Raw genomic sequence first — 22,296 nt, forward strand, 5'->3', positions numbered from 1 at the left:
TGGCTTGCCCCCTAGTGTGTGATAGCTGAATTGACTCATCAGACGTGAAAAGCAAGTTTAGCTCAAATTGGAGACACAGGGGATTTTGCTGATGCTGTAAATCATGAGCCGGAGGAACTCAGGAACTCAGGCGGCATCTATAGAGGGAAATGAGCCAAAACCCTCTCCTAGCCTGAAATGTCAACTGTTCATTTCTCTTCATAGATGCAGCCTGACCTGCTGAGTTCCTCCAGCATTTTACAAGTTTAGCTCAAGTCAGCCACACTCAGCACCGGCTCCCGGGAGACCAGCTGCAGCCTGTCTTAAAGCTTTCAGAGACAAGTCTATTCCCTTTTTCAAGGGTGCAGGATGTTTGAGCACAAATTCCTTATCAACCACGGCGCTACATAATATTTAGGGCATTGAGTACAGGAGTTGGGACATAAAGTTCCAGTTGTACAAGTCATTGCTGAAACTGCACTTGGAGCATAGTGTACAGTTTGGTCACCCTGTCACAGGAAAGATGTGGTTAAAGTGGAAAGAGTACAGAAAAAGATTTATGAAGATATTGACAGGACGAGAGAGTCTGAGTAATAGGGAGAGGTTGTCCAGGCTAGGACATTATTCCTTGGACTGTAAGAGAATGAGGAGCAATCTTATCATTAAGTACTTCTATGAGAGGCATAAATGAAATGGATGGTTACAGTCTTTTCCCCAGGGCAGGAGAGTCCAAATCAATGGGGTATAGATTTAGGGTGAGAGGGAAATGATTTAAAAGAGACTTGAGGGGCAACTTCCTCATGCAGAAGGTGATGAGTATATGGATTGAGGCGCCAGAGGAAATGGTTGAGGCAGATTCAATAGCACTTGGATAGATATGTGGATTTACAAGGCTTAGGGGGAGATGAGCCAAATGCAGGAAATAGGGACTAGCTCCATGGAAAATATGGTCAGCAGGAATTGATTGTGCAGAAGGGCCAGTATCAACGCTGTATTGTTTTCTGACTCTATGATTCCATTAAACCTTTTGGGGACGGGCTTTGTTACTCAGTAAGAGTCAAGTTAGTTTTGAAGCTTGCTCAAATTTCCAAAATGGGTAGTTGAAACAAGGAAGAAAATACAAGATAATATAAGCCTCAACATTTTGGAGAAAAGATTCAGAAATGCCAGGGAAACAAGATAAGAGTAAAGGAGACACAAAAGACTGCAGACGCTGTAATCTAGAGCAATACACACAAAATGCTGGAGGAACTCAGAGGGTCAAACAACATCTATGGCGGGAAATGGACAGTCGATATTTGGAGTGAAGGCCCTTAATTTAGACCCGTCCATTTCCCTCCATAGATGTTGTCTGATGCTCTGAGTTCCTCCAGCATTTTGTGTGTAAGACCATTAGACACAGGAGCATATTCAGGCCATTTGAACAATCAAGTCTACTTCACCATTCTGTTATGGATGATTTATTATCCCTCTCAGCCCCATTCTCCTGCCTTCGCCCCATAAACTTTGACACCCTCACTAATCAAGAACCTATAAATATGCCCAGTGACTTGGCCTGCACAGGTATCTGTGGCAATAAATTCCACAGATGCACCTCCCTCTGGCTAAAGAAGTTCCTCTTCATCTCTGTTCTAAAGGAATGTCCCTCTATTCTAAGGCTTGCCCTCTGGTCCTAGACTCTCCCACTATAGGAAACATCCTCTCCACATCCACTCTATCTGGGCCTTTCAACCTTCATTTTAATGAAATCCCTCCTCATTCTTCTAAACTCCAGCAAATACAGGACCACAGCCATCAAACGGTCCTCAAACATTAACCCTTTCATTCCCGGGATCATTCTCATGCACCTCCTCTGGAACGTCACCAAAACCAGCACATATTTTCCGAGAGATAAGGGGTCCAAAACTGCTCACGATGTTCCAAGTGTGGTCTGACCAATGCCGTATAAAGCCTCAGCTTTACATCCTAGTTGATATATTCTAATCCTCTTGGAAAGAATGCTAACATTGCATTTGCTTTCCTTACCACTGACTCAACCTGCAAATTAACCTTTAAGGAACCCTGCACAAGGACTCCCAAGTCCCTTTGCATCTCTGAATTCTGAATTTGCTCCCTGGTTAGAAAATATTCTATGCTTTGTTTCTTCTATCAAAGTGCATGACCATAAGACCATAGGACATAGGAGCAGAATTAGGCCATTTGGCCCATCGAGTCTGCTCCGCCATTCAATCATGGCTGATCTTTTTTAATCTCCTTCTCTACCCCAGTTCCCGGCCTTTTCCTCATAACCTTTAATGTCATGTCCAATCAAGAACCTAGATGACCGTACACTTCCCTACACTATATTCCATTTGCCCCTTATTTTCCCAGTTCTCCTAATCTAAGTGTTTCTTGCAGACTCCCTGTTTCCTCAGCACTACCTACCCCTCCACCTGGCCACAAAGCCATCAATTCCATCATCCAAATCATTGACATATGACATGAAAAGAAGGGGTCCCAATTCCAACTCCTGCCAAACACCACTAGTTAGTGGCAGCCCACCAGAAAAGGCCCCCTTTATTCCCACTCTTTGCCTCATGCCAGTTAGCCAATTTTCTATCCATGCTAGTATTTTTCCTGTAATATTGTGGTCTCTTATCTTGTTTATCAGATACCCTGCCTTCGTTTGAAGGTAGGAAGAAAAGTAATATTCAGCTAGATGTTAAGATTTGACAGAGAAAAAGTAAACGGGAACATGAGAAAATTTACAAAGATGTTGCTGGGACTTGAGCTATAGGGAAAGTTTGAATTGGTTAATACTCTATTCCCTGGAGCATAGGAGAATGAGGGGAGATTCGATCAAGGAACACAAAATTATGAGCAGTATGGATAGGGTAAATGCAAGCGGGCCTTTTCCACTGAGGTTAGGTGAGATTAGAACTAGAGGTCATAGTTTAAGGGTGAAAGGTGAACTCTTTAAAGGGAAAACAGGTGGAACTTCTTCACTCAGAGGGTGATTTAAGTGTGGAACGAGCTGCTAGCGGAAGTGGTGACTATGGGTTCAATTTCAGCATTAAAGAAAAATTTGGATAAAAACATGGATGGGGTGGGTATGAAGGACTGTGGTCCAGGTGCAGATCAGTGGGACTATTCAGAAGAATAGTTTGGTATGGATTAGATGGGCCAAATGCCCAGTTTCTGCACTGCAGTGCTCCATGACTATGAGTAAGTGGGAATTTAATATGCCCTACTTGAATGAAATGCCTTTTATCATTGTACTTTGGTCCTTAGGATTGATATTACCATAATAAAGCTGGTGCTGATCTTTGAATGGTTTTGTTGTGGTATCGCACAGGTTCAAGGCAGAGTGTAGAGTGTGATTGTGTCATCCAAGCTGACACTGTATTCGGAGGGAGAGCTGAACCCTTTGAGGTGTCACCTTCAGGTAAGACATCAAACCAAAGCCTCTGTCTGTCCTCCCACTGGTTTGTAAAAGATCCTGTGACATCATTAGAGGAAGAGTAGCCTAATAGCTAATTGGCCATTAGCCTGGCCAATAGTCCTTCCTCTATCACTGCCACTGACTACAAGTTGGTTAACCCTGACCTCATTGCTGTTTCTGGGACCTTGCATTTTGATTAGTGGCTTTTGGGTTTGCCTATATTGCATAATTCACACAAAAGTAAAAACAGTTCATTTGCCGTGAACTGCTATAGGGTATTCCAGCAGTTGAGAAAGGACACTATATAAATTAATGCTCTTGATTTAATTGGTAAGTATGAGGATATCTGCAGATGCTGGAAATCCAAAGCAACACACACAAAATGCTGGAGGAACTCAGCAGATCAGGCAGCATCTATGGAAATGAACAGTCAACATTTAGGGCCAAGACCCTTCTTCAGGACTGGAAAGCAAGGGGGAAGACAGCAGAATAAAAAGATGGGGTTAGGGGAAAGGAGTATTAGCTACAAGGTGATAGGTGAAGCCAGGTGAGTAGGAAAGGTGAAGAGCTGGAGTGGAAGGAATCTGATAAGAGAGGAGAGTAGACCATAGGAGAAAGGGAAGGAGAAGGGGACCCGGGGGAAGCGATATGCAGGTGAGAAGAGGTATTGTTCTTATTTTATTGGTGTTCCTTCCAGTCTTAGAGTAATTGAGATTAACATGTCTGTACTTATATTTTCCCATGCCATCTAAGGAGGCCATTTGGCCCACCCTATCTAGGCTGGCTCTCATCACCCTCAGTCCCAATACCCCACATATCTTCCTGTAAGCTGCTCTGCCACCAGCTTTTCCCGATTCTCCTGCCACTCATCTGCGCACTTGAGGTAGTTGACAGTTGCGAGTTAACCTGCTATCCTGTACATCTTTGGGATGTGAAAGGAAAGCGTTGTGGGAGCAGACAAGGGAAGCATACAGACTCCGTACATACAGCACTGGGTGCCTGAAGCCGTGCACCTGCAGCACCACTTTTGCACTATCGTGTGCACCTCAGAAATGGGGGTAGTTCTGCCAAGAACGTGCTTGAAAACGCTATTTTTCAAACCGATGCAAGCACAGAAGGGCTTGGATTTGTACAATGCCCTCAATAACCCCAGGAGAAGCAAACACATTTTGCAGGTGACTGAGTGCATTTTGAGACGTAATTGCTGGCTTATTTTAAGCAAACAATTTGGACAAAATCCTGGCAGCGTTGTGATGATAGCCAAATAATCCTGTGCAGAGACACAAGAGATTTTGCAGGCACTGGAAATCCGGAGTAACACGCACAAAATGCTGGAGCAACCCAGCAGGATATGTAGCATCTATAGAGGGGAATAGACATTTGATGTTTTGGGCTGCTACCCTCCATCAGGACAGGTGACAGATGAGACCAGGTGGATAGGTGGGGAAGGGGGACAAAGTGAGGAGCTAGGTGGTGATAGGTGGAAAAGCTAAAAGGCTGAAGAAGGAGGAATCTAATAAGGGATGAGAGTGCACCATGGCAAAAAGGGAAGGAGGAGGGTAACTAGGAGGCTATAAGACCATAAGATATAGGAGCAGAGTTAGGCCATTTGGCACATCAAGCCTGCTCCACCATTTCATCATGCCTGATCCAATTTTCCTCTCAGCCCCAATCTCCTGCCTTCTCCCCATCCCTTCATACCCTGACCAATCAAAAATCTATCAACCTCTGCCTTAAATACACATAAAGACTTGCCCTCCACCGCTCCCTGTGACAAAAAATTCCACAGATTCACCACTCTCTGGCTAAAGAAATTCCTCCTCATCTCCATTTTAGAAGGACATTCCTTTATTATGAGGCTGTGTCCTCTGGTCTCAGACTCTTCCACCATAGGAAATATCCTCTCCACATCCACTCTATCAAGGCTTTTCACCATTCGATAGGTTTTAATGAGGTCACCCCTCATTCTTCTGAATTCTAGTAAATACAGGCCCACAGCCATCAAATACATTTCACATGACTCAAATCCTGGAATCATTTTTGTGAACCTCTTTTGAATCCTCTCCAGTTTCAGCACATCCTTTCTAAAATAAGGGGCCCAGAAACAGCTCACAATACTACAAATGAGGCCTCACCAGTGCTTTATAAAGTCTGAACGTTACATCTTTGCTTTTTCATTGTAATCCTCTTGAAATGAATGCAAATATTGCATTTGCCTTCCTCACCACAGACTCAACTTGCAAATTAACCTTTAGGGAATCCTGCACAAGGACTCCCAAGTCCCTTTGCACCTCAGTATATTGTATTTTCTCTCCATTTAGAAAATGGTTAACTCTTTCATTTCTTCTACCATAATGCATGACCATACACTCCCCGATGCTGTATTCCATCTGCCACTTCTTTGCCCGTTCTCCTAATTTGTCTAAGTCCTTCCATAGCTTCTTTACTATCTCAAAACTACCTGCCTCTCCACCTATCTTCATATCACCTCCAAATTTTGCAACAAAACTGTCAATTCCATCATCTAAATCATTGGCATATAATGTAAAAAAATTGGTTCCAACAGACCCTTATGGAACACCGCTAGCCACTGGCAGCCAACCAGAAAAGGCTCATTTTATTTCCATTCTTTGCCTCCTGACAATCAGCCACTGCTTTATCCATGCCTTTACTTTTCCTGTAAAACCATGGGCTCATAGCTTGATAAGCAGCCTCTTGTGTGGCACCTTGTCAAAGGCTTTCTGAAAATCCAAGTACACAACATCAACCAATTCTTCATTGTCTATACTGCTTGTTGTTTCTTCAAAGAATTCCAACAGATTTGTCAGGCAAGATTTTCCCTTGAGGAAACCATGCTGACTATGGTCTATTTTATCATGTGCCTCCAAGTTCCCTGAGACCTCATCCTTAATAATCAACTCCAACAGCTTTCCAACCACTGAGGCCAGATTAACTGGCCTATAGTTTCCTTTCTTCTGCCTCTCTCCATTTTTGAAAAATGGAGAGATATTTGCAATTTTCCAGTCTTCCAGAACCATTCCAATAGCTAGTGATTCTTGAAAGATCATTAATAATGCCTCCACAATCTCTTCAGTCATCTCTTTCAGAACTCTGAGGTGTACACCATCAGACCTTTCGGTTTCCCAAGAACGTTCTCTCTAGTTGTGGTAACTTCACACACTTCATGACCCCTGACACATGGACCTTCCACCATACAGGTAGTGTCTTCCATGGTGAAGACTGATGCAAAATACTTATTCAATTCATCCACCATTTTGCTCTCCTCCATTACTACCTCTCCAGCATCGTTTTCCAGTGGTCCGATATCCACTCTCGCCTCTCTTTTACCCTTTATGTATCAAAGAAACCTTTGATATCCTCTTTAATATTATTGGCTAGTTTACTTTTGTATGCCATCTTTACCTTCTTAATTACTTTTTTAGTTGCCTTCTGTTGGTTTTTAAAAGTTTTCCAATCTTCTAACTTCCCACTAATTTTTGCTCCAGTATATGTCCTCTCTTTGGCTTTTATGTTAGCTTTGACTTCTCTTGTTAGCCACAGTTGTGTCATCTTTCCTTTAGAATATCTCTTCCTCTTTGGGATGTATATATCCTGTGCCTTCCAAATTGCTTCCAGAAATTCCAGCCATTGCTGCTCTGCCATCATCCTGCCAACGTTCTTTTCCGATCAATTCTGGCCAACTCCTCTCCCATGCCTCTGTAATTCCCTTTTCTCCACTGTAATACTGATACATCTGATCTTACCTTCTCCTTCTCAAATTTCAGGGTGAATTCAATCATATTATGATAACTTTCTCCTAAGGGTTCTTTTACTTTAAGCTCTCTAATCAATTCTGGTTCATTGCACAACACACAATCCAGTATAGCTGATCCTCTAGTGAGCTCAACTACGAGCTGCTCTAAAAATCCATCTTGTAGGCACTCTAGAAACACCCCCTCCTGGAATCCAGCACAAACCTGATTTTCCCAGTCTACCTGCATATTGAAGTCCCCCATGACTATTGTAACAATGCCTTTTTGGCATGCATTTTCTATCTCCCGTTGTAATTTGTAGGCTACATCCTTACTACCGTTTGGGGGTCTATAAACAACTCCCATCAGGGTCTTTTAAACCTTGCAGTTCCTTAACTCTAAAAGGAAGGGAGGAAATAGGCAAGTGAGGAGAAGAGTAGGGGTGAGAGGGTAATCAAAAATATGGCCAGAGCATGCGATTAAAGGACTAATGCAAATTGACACTTACAAATAGAATGAGGATATCTTAAGCAAATTAATTTTTAGCCCTTTTGTTTGCACACATTACACTGGTGACCGCACTGCAAATAAAAGCTGTATTGGAGTTAATGTGAGGCTTCATAAAGACGCATCTGTACAAATACAGTCTCAGGGAGAATTCGATACAAGCATGAGTCACTCTATCGACTGCTCGGATGTTGAACTAATCCACCTGATCTGGAGTCAATATTGCATCACCATCAACTATTGTAGCTCCATTATCTGCTTTGTGTTTATGTGGCCATGTTCATTTGCATTTCAGGCAAATACATCGGTGTCAATAATCTCGTGTTTGCAGCCACACCTGAAGTCCAATTTGCACAGAGCAAGGTTCCATAAAGGTTGATCAGGCAAATAAGAAAATTGAATATTTTTGTGACCTTGATTGAGAAATACTCATTGCCCCAGAACTGGGAGAACTGCCTATCAATTTATCGCAGGAGAATATTTTTTTGTTCATTTGATAGGACTAATATGGTCTCAGTTTAATGTGTCTTCTAATGGAAGGCCAGTATTCATTGCCAACTGAGAAGCCAGGGCTGAGCATCTCCTTGACCCACTACAGCCCTTCTGTGCCATGGCGCTGTTAGGGAGGGAGCTCCAGGATTTCAACTCAGCGATGATACATTTCAAAGTTCAAAGTAAATTTATTCTCGAAGTACATATATCTCAAGTCAAGTCAAGTCAAGTCACTTTTATTGTCATTTCGACCATAGCTGCTGGTACAGTACATAGTAAAAGTAAGACAACATTTTTCAGGACCATGGTGTTACATGACACAGTGCAAAAACTAGACTGAACTACGTAAGAAACAACACAGAGAAAAAAAACACACAACAACTACACTAGACTACAGACCTACCCAGGACTGCATAAAGTGCACAAAACAGTGCAGGCATTACAATAAATAATAAACAGGACAATAGGGCAGTAAGGTGTCAGTCCAGGCGCTGGGTATTGAGGAGTCTGATAGCTTGGGGGAAGAAACTGTTACATAGTCTGGTCGTGAGAGCCTGAATGCTTCAGTGCCTTTTCTCAGACGGCAGGAGGGAGAAGAGTTTGTATGAGGGATGCGTGGGGTCCTTCATAATGCTGTTTGCTTTGCGGATGCAGCGTGTAGTGTAAATGTCCGTGATGGCGGGAAGAGAGACCCCGCTGATCTCAGCTGACCTCACTATCCGCTGCAGGGTCTTGCGATCCGAGATGGTGCAATCTCACCATATTCTCAGTCAGAATGGGTGTGCAGCTTTTGTACAGGAATCTGCAGATGATGATGCTCTGAATCAATCCCCGACGGTGGTGGCTCAGGACATGATGGAGGGTGATGTAGGTGTGAAGGTGGGATTTTGTCTCTACAAGAGATGGGTGGTGGTTACTTTGCATGAACAGATATATCTGCTGCAGGTAGGCTGATGAGGTCTAGGAGTTATTTCACCCCGCTACCGGTTGTAAACCCTTCCTTTAGAACTCAGAAAGCTCAGCCAATGGGATGCCACCGAGCCACTCTTGGTAATGTTGAATTCTGACGCTTCTGCGATCCAAAGATTCTTCTGAAGTCAACAATGAGGCATAAAACTTGTTGCTTACAATCGTTTTGTTAAGTTTTTCAAGAGCAAAGAAAGAGAGGAAGAAAAAGCATGCCGTAAGACACAGAAAAGTTCAGCAGACAAAAAAATGGTGTGGTCTTCTCATACCAGACTACTGATAACAGATTGTGTTCTGCTGCAAGATATCAGCAAATAGTTGAGATCAAATGGTAAAGGCATTTCCAGAGAAAATTTCACTAAAGATGTTTTCCCTGCAAGTTCATTCCTAGCAGGAGTATGTGGGTCTTGAAAACAACAAACACTGGGTCAATCTGAAAAAGTTTTGCTGTCAATCAGGATCCCTGGGGCATAATTTCCTCTGCGAACCCTTCTCCATCATCAGGTGGTTGCATCAGCTGTGTTGCTTTTAACTTATTATTGTATCCAGTGCTCATAAATTAGTAATCTCTGTGCAAGAAAATTAATCTTGCATACTTATTAATATTAAAGGCTTGAATGGGTGAGGGGTTAGTGCATGGCAATAGTGCTAGTAATAGATCAACTACAATGTGAATGAATAGCCTCAAGGGGCTGAATGGCCTCCCTGCTTCTATTTCTAATGTTATGTTCTCATGATAGAAGTTTATGTGGAGATTCTGAATAAGTCTTCAATTTAAATATTAATTTAAGCAGATCCTTTGTGTGACATAAAATGCTACAGTGGAGATATTTGGTAATATTTGCAGATGTTCTTAATATTTCTACTAACACTTTTTTCTGGCTGCTACTTAGAAACCATACACCCTAAACAGAACAGCAACAAGTTGCTCCATATTATGTGAAGATATTCATTTTATGATAACTGTTATTTGTCTCAATGCATATCTATCTAAAGTGGGTATGGAAAAACGATTGATTAATTTTGTGAGAGTCATACCAAAGTACTTTCATTCCTGTCTTTGAGAAGAACACTTAACAGACTTCTTTCCAAAGCTTTCATCAGAGATGTGTCTGCTTTCATACTCTGCAGCCTTTCACTGAACCCATGACTCACTATAAGCAGTGCCACAGATGTATATAATTGTGTGTGTGTGTCTCTATGCATATACATGTGCTTACTGTATGTATGTGTGAATCTGTATGTCTTATTGTGTGTGTGTGTGTGTGTCTGTGATGTGTATGTTTCTACTTATGATGTGTGTGTTGTGTCATTCTTTGAGTTGTGTGCATGTACACAAGCATGTATCTGTATGTGTGTGTGTGTGCGTTAAGTGTGTGTTGATGTATTTGTGTATCTGTGTGTGTATTTGTGACTGTCTATGTATGTACAGTATGTGCTTACATGTGTAACTGCATGTGCGTGTGTGTCTGTGTTTGTGTGTGTGAGTATCTGTCTGTACCTGTGTGTGTGAGGTTGTGTATGTGTGTGTTTCTGTCTATGTATACGGTATGTCTGTGTCTGTGTGAAAATGTGTATGTGTCTCAGTGTGTGTGTGTTTCCATCATGGGATGAAAGTTTACCCATATAAAGGCTTCTTCTTTGGTGCAACTTTTCTACTTGTTTTTTTCTTTGCCCATCAAAGGTCAACTGCCAAAATTTTTGTTTTGAACTTTGAAGCCTTCTGTAATGTTCTGAACACATACTGTATCTCTTAGGTAAGGAAGTGCTGCACACTCTGATTGATGATACATTAGAGACTGCCTTTGCCAATGCTATCTTGAAGAAACACAAATGAGTCTATTGTCTAGTCCACGGAACTCTCAACCAGTGACAATAAAAGAGATCATCTCTGGCTGTTATCTGTTTGCCTTTGAGGGTGCCTTTTCTCTTGTGTGGCAAGAACCTCGTGTGCGTTTTATTCACCTTACCTACCTCTCCCGCTACCTTCAGGGATCTGTGACCATGTGCTCTGGGATCCCTCTGATACAGCACACTCTTGTGAGCAAACTGACTTATAAGGTAACTAAAATTCAACAGTACTTTGGCTAAGAAAAGTTTTGCGTGTCCAAAATTGGAGCTAAGAAAAAGCAATATCTGGATGTGAGATTTCCTTCTGATTTTCAACCTTAAAGAGAACCTTTTGCTTTAGGGTTGGAATTGGCATTGCTGTTGATCTATTACGTGGCAAGATACAGTGAAAAGCTTTGGTTTGGACACTATCCAGGCACACCATTCCATACATTGAGGTAGTACAAAAGGAAAATGGAATGTAAAATATAGAGTTACAGTTACAGAGGGAGTGCATTGCAGGGAGTCAAATAAAATGCAAGAGTCCATATTTTATCGTACAAAAGGTCCACTCAAGATTCTGATTAACGGTGGCATAGAAGCAGTCCTTGAGCTTGGTGCTCTCAAGCCTCTTTATCTTCTGCCCGGCCAGAGGGAGAAGAGAGAGCGTCGCAGCTGGGAGGGGAATTTGATCATGTTTGCTGATTTCCCAAAGCAGTGGGAGGCGTAGACAGAGTCAATAGAGTGGGGGTTGAATTCCATGATGGACTGAGCTGCAAAAAGCAGAATGCAGAATAAAGCTGATTCTCATTCTCATTCTGAGTGTAGTGTCGCAGTTACAGTGAAAGTGCAAGGGCCGTGGTGTGTTACCTGGATGTCAGTTTGTTGAACTGTTGTGCAGCCTATCAGTCAGCCTCTGCAGGGTGTTGTACTTCTCTATCTAAACATATCATTGATCTTCCTGTAACAGTTACTACCCTGCTGGTGGAATGAACCGGAAACAAAGCTTCTTCCTTTACTGCTCTCTCCTCCCTCAGACTTCCCGTCTCCGGGCCCCGGCTCAGTACCTGCAGGGTGAAGACGGATGGGAGTACAGGAGGACAAACAAGCCTCTCGGCTCTTCCCGATCTAACGTGGCTTGTCTGGCAGTGCTCTCCCCTCTATGTCTAATGGGGTGTGGATTCGAGACTTGCTACGGGAATTTGAGCAGGTCAGGCAGCATCTGTGGATCAAGAAACAGCGTTTCAGGTCAAATACCCTTCATCAGAACTGAGAAGGAGAGAAAGCAAGTTGGTCAAGGTAGCAGAGGATATGGGGGAGAGCAATGGGAATCTCTCTGATACAGGTCCTCCCCAGGTTACATACGGTAGGATTCCTTCCCTGTGAACTGTCTGTAACCTGGACACTTCACAAGTCATAAGTGAGGCCACCAACCAAGACGGCAGAGATGGACTTGAAATTGATTTATTATGTCACACGTACCAAGATCCAGTGAAAAGCTTGTCATGCATACTGTTCATACAGATCAAATCGTTACACAGTGCTTTGAGATAGTACCAGGTAAAACATTATCAGAATGCAGAATAACTGTTACAGAAAAACTGCAGTGTAGGTAAATGATAAGGTGTAAGGTCATAACAAAGTAGACTGTGAGGGTGCACCTTGTTGTGATAGGATGACGTTCACACCTAGGAGCCTGAAGCTCTCAAACCTCTCAACCTCAGCACCAGTGATGTAGACAGCAGCATTTGCACCGCTTCCCCCTTTCTGAAGGCTTTTGTTTTGCTGACGTTCTAGAAGATCCCTCTACTCCACTCTCCCCACTAGTCTTTCAAACATTCTTTCAATCGTACAGTATAGCTTGCATGTCAGACCTTTGTAAGCTAGGGAGGATTAAAACAATATGTCAGTTAAGGGGCAGTTAAATTCAGATAGTGCAATGTCTGACCTACTGAATGTTTTTATTTCAGATTTCCAGCATGTGCAGCTTTTGTTTAGAGTTCCAGGCATCTGATCCAGGTTGGCAGCGCTGGGAGAGTGCCAGCTTTGCCCCAGAGCTAGTCAGCCTCACCAGGTGGATGTGAACAACCACATGGGCATTTTCCCAGCCACACGTCACCTTCAACGCAGCACCGTGCGGGGAGGCAATCCCAATCTATGGCTTTTACGGAGGGAGGCAGAGAGGTTTGTGGAACCCTGGACACTTGTGGCACAGCGGGCTGAGTAAGGGTCACCGAGCCTCATCCCACTCGGTAGATCTGGAATGAGAGCTTGGCAGGATAGGGCATTTCAGTTAGATCTGTAAGTATCCTTAAACATAGGATATAGAATAGTATAGCACAGATACAGGCCCTTCAGCTTACCATGTCTATGTTGAACATGGTGCTGAATTAAATCCCTTCTGCCTGCACATGATCCATGGCTTCACATCCTTCCTGTAATGCACACAATGCTCCAAGACATAAAGTGCTGGGTGGGTTTCTGCCTCCCTACTGCAGGTTGCAAGCTCAAGCTGGATGAGAAAGATTCTTCTCAATTCCCCTGAAGTCCTTCTACCAGCTGCTTTACATCTGTATTCTTTGATTATTGATAGCTTAAGCAATGGCTTCAATCCAATTTGTGAGTGCCCTTCTTTACTTTATATAGTATAATTCAGCTGTACGGGTAGTTCTGTTATAATGTGTCTCCATTTGCTACATATTCATATGTCTACTATCTAATTACCTGTTGAATGTCACTATCACATCTGCCTCCACTACCATCCCTGGCAGCCTGCCCCAGACATTCATCAGTTCTGTTATAATAAACGTCTCCCTAATGCAAATTGGTTATAAGTTGATTGATGCATTAGGCAACAATATTTGCATTATGCAGACCACATTTGTTTATAGCGTGATCAGAAAAAATCTTTTTAAAACTATGCTTTGGAAAACTGAAGCCTAGTAACTAAATTGATGTATTATTTCACACATACTGAGGTACAGTGAAAAAAATTGCCATCCATACAGATAATTTCACCACATCAGTGCACTGAGCTAGTACAAGGAACAAGCAAATACAAAATTCTGATAAAGTGTTACAGTTACAGAAAAAGTGCAGAACAGATAGACAATAAGGTGCAAGGGCCATAACAAGCTAGACTGTGAGCCTGTTCGGTTATAATGGGACTTTCCAAAACATGAGGTTTCTTAGGAATATAACTACTGCACTCTGGCAGCACTGCCTGTATGCCTTGTCAGTAAATGAAGATCGAAATATTGGAAATCTGAGATTAAAAGATAACATGCGGTAAATACTCAATAGACCAGGCAGCATCTGCCCTGGAGGAAACAACCCTCATAATTGCTGTTCTCCAACACCAGCGGTGTACTTGTAAATCTCAAAGTTCAAAGTACATTTATTATCAAAGTACGTATATATTATACAACCTTGAGATTCAACTCCTAACGGGCAGCCACAAACAAAGAAACCCAAATGAACCAATTAAAAATAGGAGACTGTCAGAGAGAAAAAAGCAAATCATGCAAACAATGCAAGCAAGTAGCATTTTGAACTGAGGTTCACAGAAAGAGTCTGTCCATAAACCCTTAGTTCAGTGCAGAGCAGAGCAACAAGCTGATCTGCCCTGTCCCTCTCCTCAGACCTCAACACCTTGATCTTGGAACCTTCTCAAGTGTAGACACAACCTGCCTGTAATCTGGTGAGCAGAACTACAAAAGGTACTCCTGCCTGTGTTACATACAAAAGCAAAATTTTACAGATGCTGGAAATCTGAAACAAAAACAGAAAATGCTTGGAATACTCAGCAGGCCAGGCAGAATCTGAGGAGAGAGGGACCATTAATAGTTTGGTTTGGCAACCAAACTGGTTTGGCAGCAGAACTGGGAATAGTTGGAGGGAAAACAAATTTAAATTTGCAAGGAAAATAGGGTGAAGGGGTGAGAGGAGGGTAGAGAGATCAAAAAGAAAGGTACATCATGAGATTGAGATGTAAGGAAGCGAGAGCGTGAGTAATGCAAGTGGTGGCGGCCCTGGCTGAGAGTGAATGGTAAAGGCTTGTGAGCAACAAAAGGTGGCCTGAGGGACACGTAAATAGGATTACCCTACTCTAGAACCAATCTCACCCTTCCCTCCCACATAGCCCTCCATTTTCTATCATCCATGTGGCTATCTAAGAGTCTCTTAAATGGCCTCTACCACCACCCCTAGCAGAGCATAGCCTGCATAGGCAGGCACCTCCCAGTCACTGTCCAGCTGACAGGAGTCACCTGCCTCTCATTTCCAACTCATCACCTACAACCTATTTAAACCCAGCTCTCATCCACCGTCCTTGTTCACTCATTGAACCAGTTAGCCCTAACCAGTTGCTCCTAGCCTTCAGCTGCCTTGTTGTCTGTGGTGTTTGTTCTCTCTTGTTTTGTGGCCCCTCATGGCTCGTTATTTTGCAGGTTATTATTAAAGTTATCGTTCCCGCTGAATGGCCTCTGCCACCTCTCTGCTTTTGCATCAAGCCTCCTCTACATTTCCTGACAGGCAGCGGGTTCCATGCACCAAACACATCCTGTGTAAAGAACTTACCTCCAACATCCCCCCCTTAACTTTCTTCCAATTACCTTAAAATTATGCCCTTTCATATTAGCCATTTCCACCCCGAGAAAAAGGTGCTGCTGGTTACCCACTCTACCTGTGCCTCTTATTGACTTGTACACCTCCATCAAGTCACCTCTCACATTCTTTATTCCAGAGAGAAAAGCCCTAGCTTGCTCAGCCTTTCCTCATAAGGCCTGCTGTTTAATCCAGACAGCATCCAGGTAAATCTCCTCTGCACCCTCTCTAACACTTCCATATCCTTCCTATAATGTGGTGACCTGAACTGAACACAGAGAAGCTGAATGATTTGATAGAGCAGAAGAGGAGAAACAGAAGAGGGGTGACACAGTAGCTTAGGGGGTGGCAGGTAACTTCGGGGTGACACGGTTATGTAGTGGTTAGCATAACGCTATTACAGCACCAGTGACCCGGGTTCAATTCCACCAATATCTACAAGGAGTTTGTACGTTCTCCCCGTGTTTGCATGGGGTTCCTTTGGACGCTCCGGTTTCCTCCCACATTCCAAAGGCATAGAGTTAGTAGGTTAATTAATCATATGGATGTACCTGGGCAGCACAGGCTTATTGGACCAGAAGGCCCTGTTACCACACTGCATCTCAAAAGAAAGAAAGAAATAGAAGTTCTGGTAATGTGAGATAAAAGGCAGGAAAGGCTCTTATTTGAAATTGTGGAAATCAATGTTGAGGGTTTCAACCTCTCTGGTCAGAGGGTGAGGTGCCAATCCTTGGGCTTACACTGAGCATCCTTGAAACACAAAGACAAAGAGTGGTGGAGAATTAAAGAGATGGACAAATGGAAGCTTATTGTGAGCGCTGAATGGAAAACAGATCAGTACAGCACAAGAAGAGATACAAGTGAATCTCTGCTTCACCTGGAAGAAGCGTTTGGGTTACTGGATGATGGGAAGGGAAAAAGTAGGATGACAAGTGCTGTATCTCCTGCGGTTTGTGGGAAAGAGTTATGATAAAGTGAGTGGCCAGTACAGATGGAGGAGTGGAGCAGGCAGTCCCCTCAGAATGCTGAATATCGAGGGCAAGTTTATTCGCACGGAGTTTTGAGTGCCTGGATCGTGCTTCCAGGGGTGGTGGTGGAAGCAGATATTAAGGGGGTCCTAGAAAGGCAGATAAATAGGCAGATAATGGAGGGGCATGGACATTGTGTAGGCAGAATGGATTTGTTTAATAGAACATAGAACACAAGAGCACAGTGCAGGCCCTTCAGCCCAAGACATGGCAACTGTTTAACCTACTCTATGATCAATCTAACCCTCGACTCCAACATAGCCTCCATTTTTCCATTATCCATGTGCCTAATAGAACATAGAACACTACAGTACAGTTAGGCATTTACTCATGAACTTAGATGGTTCAGTACAACATCGTGAGGCATAAAGGCTGTTCCTGTACTATACTGTTCCATGTCCTATGTCCTTTCATACTGTTCCAGTAACACCTCCCTTCTCTTAAATTCTATGGCTCTACCGATAAGGGTAGGCATCCCCTGTGTGCTTTTAATCAGCTTGTGTACTTGACCTGTTGCCATCAGGGATCTATGCTCCAGGATCCCTCTGTTCCTCCATACTGTTCAGTATCCCACCATTTATTGGACAGCTCCTTGTCTAGGGATAAAGGTAAACTCTAATGAGTGGGTGCCTCAGGACTCAGTGGTGAGTTAGGTGACATGACCGATAAGACAATCACAGACTTTGGAAGAGAAAAGGAAGATCACAAGAATGGGTTGTTTGAGAAGAGGTTGATGGGGGAAAGAGTTGGGACTTGAGGAGAGAGAATAATTCACGATGTCAGCTGACACAGGAGCAAGGGCAGCAGATGGGTGGAAACTGGAGTTGCGTGGGTCTGGTGGACAAGGCACAATCTGAATCATGCTATCTCTTGCAGCAAGCAGGAGGTACAGAAGCCTGAAGACCCACACCACCAGGTTGAAGAACAGCAACTTAACTACAACCATTCAGATCTTAAACCAAACAGCACGACCCTGATCACTAGCTCAGTTTATATATGAGTTACATGTACATAGGTTTTAACTTCTATACAGATATATACAGTATACTATATAATACAACTACTATAAAAACATAGTCAATTTTAAATTGTCTCATTTGGGCCTGAAGACTTACTCAATGTGGAGGATTTCTTACTTTTGTGGGATAATGTCTTTCCTGACAAAAGGATTTCTCTGCTTGACAAATGAGAATTGTGCTGTGTTACAATATCAGGTTCTGGGCTCTCCTCCATGGTGGTTGACTCTGGGACTGACAGCTCTAGCCACCTTTCCTCTCAAACAATTGACTCTGCTCTCCTCAACTGATCAATGTGTCATCTTCAGTTCTGTCCTTAATCTTTCCAAGTATCCACTTTTGATCACCTCTGTAGTTCCTCACAGGACTGTTTGTCCAGGAGTGAAACATCAAACCCCCTTGTTGGAGGATCCCTCAGTTTGTCTCAGATGTGTGTCCTGCACACTCCTTCTGACGTTGTGTTTGAGGAGATCCAAGTGTGGGCACAAGGGACGACCCAGTGATAGTATAGCAGGTGAGTTGTCGGTTGTGGTGTGTACTGCATTGCGACACGCAAAGAAGAAATTGGGGAGCTTCTGATTCAGTGTCAGTGTGGTGTGTTCTGCTGACGTTGACCACAGTGTGTTCTTTGGACTCTGAACAAACCTTTCCACCAAGCCATTTGTAGCAGGTTGGTATGACGTAGCTGTAATATGTCTTATTCCAATCATTTCCAGGAATGACTGAAACTGTTCCACAACAAACTGTGGTCCATTCTCACTGACTGTGTTCTGGAACACCAGTCCTTAAGAAGAGGTTTCTCAACACATCAACAGTGTGTGAGGGTGTTTACTGGAGGCTATGGGGTATTCACTTCTTTCACTCATAACATGTGACATGACTGCTCCTATACCATAAGGTGAGGTATTGCAGGCAAACTTCACTGGACAATGTGGATCATAATGTGTGAATACAGTGTCTGATGTCACTGTTTCCTTTGTCTTTTGGAAAGCCACCTGACACTGATTAGTCCATTGCCATTTCTTCCTGATCTGTAGTAATGAGTTCCAAGGGATGGAGCACAGTAGCCAGGTTTGGCAGGAACCTGTTATAGTCATTGACAAATCCTAAAAAGGATCACAATTGTGACATGTCCTTTGGCCTTGAGGCATCCAGCACTGCTTGAATTTTCTCAGCACACTTGTGTAGTTCTTGTGTGCCAATGGTGTGGCCACAGTACGTGATGCTTGGTTTGAAAAATTCAAACTTGTTGCATTGTGCTCTAAGCCCATAATTTTCTAAACTTCTTTACACTGTTTTGAGATTTTGGAGATGTTCCTTGGCATCCTCACCAGTAACGATGATGTCATCCAACTAAAACTGAATGCCTGGGCAGTCTTGCAACACCTGGTCCACAGCTTTCTGCTGGTGTAGATGTTGCTCCAAAAATAAGCCTATTATAGTGATAAAGTCATTTGCCAGTGTTTATGGTGAGAAACACTTTGGACTCTTCTTCCATCTCCATCTGTAGGTAGGCCTCAGCTAAATCCACTCTACTGAAGTGTTTCCCTCCAGAAAGATTTGCAAAGATATCATCTACCCTGGGCAGAGGGTATTGATCTACTTTTAGTATGGGTTGATGGTGACCCTAAAATCACCACAGATCCTGAAAGACCCATTCTTCTTAGTTACTGGGATCACTGGCATTGCCCATGGGCTCCATTCAACCTTGGATATAATTTCTTCAGCCTCCATGCAATCTAGCTCACTGGCTACTTTATCACGGATGGTATAAAAACTTTGGTGTGGCATTTTCATTTAGCACTAATTTACCCTTGATATGTTTGAGTTTTCCAATGCCATCCTTGAACGTTGCTGTGGCATCATCCATTATTTTTCTTAATTTGCTTTCAGTTGACTCTTTTGCGGGGATGTGGCATGCAAATGGTGGATGGATCTCCAATCATATTGTAGTTGTCTCAGCCAATCACAGCCCCACAGTGCTGGCCCTACTGTTTTTACTACATACAAGCCCAGTGTGGCTTATTGGTTGTTGTATTTCACTGTTACAAATGTCATTCCCACAGGGGTTAACTTTTCTCCAGTATAGGTTCTTAGTTGGATATCTGCAGGCTTCAGCTCAGTGTCTTTGAAATACTGTTCAAGCTCACTTTGTGGAATGACTGAAACAGCTAAGCCAGTGCTCAGTTCTAATTGAAAAGTAAACAGGGGCAGCTAGGATAATGTACACACTCACTTCATTTTACTTTAGTGAGGTGCACACTTACAATTTGTAATGATATATGCCATTCACATCCTCTTACATATAACCCGTAATGAACTATGTAAGCAACAAAGAATGCTTAATCAAATAATATATTTACATATTACTGAAAAATGAAGTACAAAACACCTGTAATGCTGCTGCAAGTAAGTTTTTCATTGTACCTATGCACACATGTACTTGTGACAATAAACTTGACTATGAATTTGACTTGAAGCAGACATAAGGAGAGAAATTAGAAGATGTTCCTTCCCTCCTTTTCTCTCCCCCTCCAAGTCAGACTTCCTGGAGCGAGGGAAGTAGGTGAGGGGAAAGGAGGGAAGTGGCAGATTGAAAGCAGTCAAACTCAGTGACATTGTTACTGGAAGTAATTTGTTAGTGGCTTATTATTGTCACATGTACGAAGATGAACTGAAAATCTTCGGTTTGTGTGCCATCCAGACAGATCTTTCCATACATAAGTACATCAAGATTGAGAGAGATGATAATTAATAATTGGTTTATTATTGCCACAGGTACCATGATAAGTGTGTTTTGCATACAATTTAGCCCAATCATTTCATTGCACTGGTACATCGAGGTAATACAAGAGAAAAGCAAGAACAAAGTGTTACAACTGCAGAGAATGTGCAGTGCATGACAAGGTAGATTGTGAGGTCAAGTCTCTCACCTTATTGTACATAATGTGGCAGGGGGCCTTAAGGTGCACCGTCGACGGCAGCAGTAAGCAAGTTTAGGCGCCACCATCGCGCTGCCTTTTGTGGGAGCTTGTCACGCAAATTCATCTGCACGTTTGTAGCACTGACTGTTCTTCCCTGGGTGTAAGGCACCCTGGGGTGCCCTGAGGTCGTGAAGTGTATTTCATGTGGGTTACCAGTGATCGCCAGGCAGCGAGGAGAAGAGAGTGGAGTGAGGGGAATAAAGAGAGGGAGAGAGAGAAAAAGAGAGTAAAGCTCTCCGAGAGATTCGGGCAGAGAGAAACTACAGACAGAGAAGAAATTTATTATGTTATAACTTGATTTTTTCTGCTGATACAGGAGATTGGTTATATAAGGAAGTACACCTTATATTGGGTCAAGGTAATTGAAGGGAAGTATTAGTGAGAAGATGGGTTCAGAGTCAGGATTTGTTAGAGGATGTGATAACAGATAAACATGTAACATAGACATGTGTATTCTTAATACGCACACGTGTGAACACTGATAGAAAGTCTGAAGCGAGTCAAAGTATTGGAGAAATACAGTGAGAATTCAATGAATACGCTCTGAAAGGATTTGGAGCTTCGGGAGTAAAGGAATGGGAGAGGCAGGTGACGATGAGAGAGAGCCAGAACTTGAGATAGACAGGCTGGTGGAGTCAGCCACAATTCATAAAGTGCGCACAGCAGCTTGTTATTGATTTTTTTAAAATTCAAGAGCAATAACTCGTTATTGAAAGAATACTTTATTCAAATCCAAGAGCATTCCCTGTAGTTTGCAGGACCGTCAGCTCAGGGTCTGAGTTCCTACCAGTCTTTTGGGAATCTTACGCGCTCCAATGGTCAGCGTTAAGTGTTGGGCCTTACGGGTAGTCTGTGTGCAAAGCTGGGAGATTTGAAGGGGTTTTGGCATGGCATCTGCTTTCACTGAGGTAATGTTTGGTAGATGGCGTGAACCAGGTCAGCGTGAGAACCCCATAAACAGCCAGGTGAGCGCGAAAAAGCCCGGCTTCCTTGGCGCGCCTTTAATGGGACAACCGCTGGCGAAGTGCATCGACTCCCCACATGGGTTATGAGACGTCCAATTGTCACAGAAAGCGGAATGCCCAGCCGACACGGCGCTCGGGCGTTGGCGTCCCGAGCCACCTGAGCCCTCAAGCCCGTGCGCTGTCGAGCAGCCCGACCTGACGGTCTGCGCGACTGGAATACCTGCTGCAGAGAGTGCAAGTTGCAACCCCTGTGACAATATCGCAAACAGGAAGTCTGTAGGTTGGAGGTGTGAGTCACCGTCGTTTTTTTATTTTCCTGGTGCCAGGTTGTACATAAACCTGCAGTAAGAGGAAGCAATGCTCTAAGTGTTGTCTGAATCTATTTTTCCACTGGCAATGCTCGCTTTTATTGCACAGAGCATCGTATCTCTGTGCGCCCTCCCCTTTCCTTACCTCCACGCCCTCCCCTGGGCTCCGCTGATTATTTAACCTGCCGGTGCCCTTCCTTCTTGTGGTCGCAACCGAACGAGTAAGGTTGGGGCTTTGGTTTTTCTCTGACCTGATTCACAAGCTAAGCTCTCTGCACTCTACTGCAAACAAGCAGTTAGGCAGTGCTCGATCTGCAGAAGGTTGCTCGCCTGGATTTCTTTGAACTGTGCAGTGACTCCTCCTGCTCGAGCTGAATTGTAGATGCTGCACTGCAGTGTGAAACAAGACCCGGATCCAGACACATAGTGCTAGGGGTAAGGGT

The 22,296-nt window shown here is 43.4% G+C and overlaps 1 protein-coding gene across 8 annotated transcripts in view; it reads left to right on the forward strand.

Annotated features, from left to right (window-relative positions):
- dgkaa (diacylglycerol kinase, alpha a) overlaps positions 1-22,296 on the forward strand; it is a 144,901-nt gene that overhangs the window by 55,702 nt on the left and 66,903 nt on the right. For 4 of the 8 annotated variants that reach the window (XM_073071113.1, XM_073071112.1, XM_073071115.1 and 1 more), the window contains one exon: positions 3,314-3,403. The exons of 2 other annotated variants lie outside the window; for them this stretch is intronic. The gene's annotated coding sequence lies outside the window, so the exon portion shown is untranslated. Of the gene's footprint in view, positions 1-3,313; positions 3,404-21,813; positions 21,833-22,092; positions 22,289-22,296 lie in introns of those variants that run through there. 2 more of the 8 variants (XM_073071121.1, XM_073071116.1) reach the window with 2 other exon arrangements.

The sequence above is a fragment of the Hemitrygon akajei genome, chromosome 18, assembly GCF_048418815.1.
Source record: "Hemitrygon akajei chromosome 18, sHemAka1.3, whole genome shotgun sequence".
NCBI classification, from domain to species: Eukaryota; Metazoa; Chordata; class Chondrichthyes; order Myliobatiformes; family Dasyatidae; genus Hemitrygon; species Hemitrygon akajei.